Here is a 2,456-nt window from a genome sequence, read left to right on the forward strand (position 1 = left end):
TTAAAATTACTTTTTAAAAAACAAAAACAAATGCAGAGAATTGAACTTCACGCACTATTCTAATGACTGGAGGAGGCAGTAACAAGAACCAACAATTAAAAATTAATCTACTTTAAAGACAAGACACCATCAATCCTTCCCTGAATAATCAGAATTAGAATAGGGCTGGTAGGGACCTTGAAGGTCTTCTAGTCCAGCCCCCTGCTCAACCAGGAGACCCTATACCATTTCAGACAAGTGACTGTCCAGTCTCTTCTTAAAAATCTCCAGTGATGAAGCACCCAGAACTTCTGAAGGCAAGCTGTTCCACAAGCTGGTTAATTGTCCTTACTATCCTTAATTCCAGGTTGCTTCTCTCGATTAGTTTCCATCCATTGTTTCTTGTCCTGCCCTCTGGTGCTTTGGAAAATAAACTGAGCCCCTCCTCTTTGTGGCAGCCTCTCAAATACTGGAACACTGCTATCATGTTCTCCCTAGTTCTTCTTTTCTCTAGACTAGACAAACCCAAATCCTGCAACTGTTCTTCCTATGTTTTAATTTCCAGGTCTGTCATCATCTTAGTAGCTCTTCTTTGTACTTTTACCAAAGTCTCAGCATATTTTTTTGTAATGTGGTGACCAAAACTGGAGGCAGTGTTCCAGGCGCAGTCTTATTAAGGCTTCATAAAGCCGCTCTAATACTTTACATGGTTTTGATTCCATGCCTCTGTTTATACAACCAAGGATTGGATTAGCTTTATTGGCTGCTGCCACTCACTGCTGGCTCTTGTTTAAGTGATCATCCACTAGGACTCCAAAGTCCCTCTCACATTGTTATTGTTATTGACCCAGGTTTCGCCTAATCTGTACTGAAAAAATACACTGAAAGAGTGTTCAATAAGAGAGTGTGCCGCCGGTTCAATACAAGGTCCTTAGATTTTCTGAGGAAATGTCATATCTTTAATGTGGGAAAAGTGAAGAAATCATGCTAGAATGAATATTTTTATACAGGATAATCATACTAAGATTAACTGAATTTGGATACACTCAATTTAGAGTTTATTCAGGGCAACAGCATCTGGTAATAAAGAGTGACATAGAGATCCTGGTTTTAAATTTATGCATCTAATTGTGGTAGAAGCATTTATATATTATATAATATCGCACTGAAATGTTCTCCTGATAAATAAGATAACCATGGTATGTTGATGGGGAAGGAAATGAAATGAAGAATTAGAGCAGTGTTTCTCAACCTCAGCAATTTTAAAACGGTTGGACTGCAGCTGCCAGAATTGGGAGTTGGCTGGGGAATTCTGGGGAAGTCCACCCTTTTTAAAATCGCTGAGGATAAGAAACAGTGAATTAGAGGGAAGTGATATCAAATTCATATAAACAAAGAAAACAGTAGAAGAGTGATGGTATATATTAAGTCCTGGCATTTTTTAAGTTAGCCCACCTGAGATAACATGATTGGCATGATGCCCTGTTTCATACAGGTTATGAACATTAAAGTTTTAGTAGCATATACACATTATTATATTATTACCAGGTTATATTTTGCTTAAATACCCAAATATGCTTGTGAGATAAAATGTACAAACTGCAAAATACTAACCAGATAGACTCCTGACAGATAGACTCCTGCCATTTTAAGGCAAAAAAAAACCACCCTAAAACCACCCAGTTCTTTTTTTTATTAAAAGGTGAGAGAAATGTAGAACTTGCTTTGAAAGGAATAAAAAAGAGAACTACCTATCCCAGACACACATAATGCTGCTCTATCCATTTCAGTCCTTGGCCCATCTAGAATTTTATTTATTAAATATAGGCCTTAAAGTATCATGTACTCCTAATGTCAACTCATAAAACATTTCTATGGGCGTTTTATTGTTGCCAACAGACAGGGATGGGGGAAAGGATTTGAAAGAGCAGCGTGGCAGCTTGGAATCAAAAGTGCATTCCATGCATAGTTTTTCAGAGATTGTAACTAGGTGACTGAACTTTCTGCCATGCAAAAATCTAACTGGAGAACATGATTGATGACTCTTGGCTATGGATGTGTTTCATTGGACAATATGAATAATGATACACCCAGAGGGATGGGGGAAAACCAGGGTCAAGGGTGACAGTGAATTATCATGAGTCTCAGAGTCGGCTACACCCAGATTTGTGCTGAAATGTTAACTCCCAATAAGTCCTTTTTAGTTTGGCTCAAGACTCGTGATTTAATTTGGGGTAACTGCTGGAATCCTGACATCTAAAAGTTAAAGCAGCTACACTTACTTCAGTAACATCTGAATTTCTAGATTATCTTTACTTGGGCATTTCTTTGCTTGGAACTATATCCATCTCAGCTAATGTAACAGATTGTTATCTGACAATGCTAAAAGCTGCAGAAAGAAAAAGGAGAAGGAGGGGGAAATGTCATATCAGAAGAATAATAATTTACAGTAATTGATAGAAAATTATAAAGCTAAG

The sequence above is a fragment of the Pseudonaja textilis genome, chromosome 2 (genome assembly GCF_049901715.1).
Source record: "Pseudonaja textilis isolate UNSWEBS1 chromosome 2, rPseTex1.2, whole genome shotgun sequence".
Lineage (NCBI taxonomy): Eukaryota > Metazoa > Chordata > Lepidosauria > Squamata > Elapidae > Pseudonaja > Pseudonaja textilis.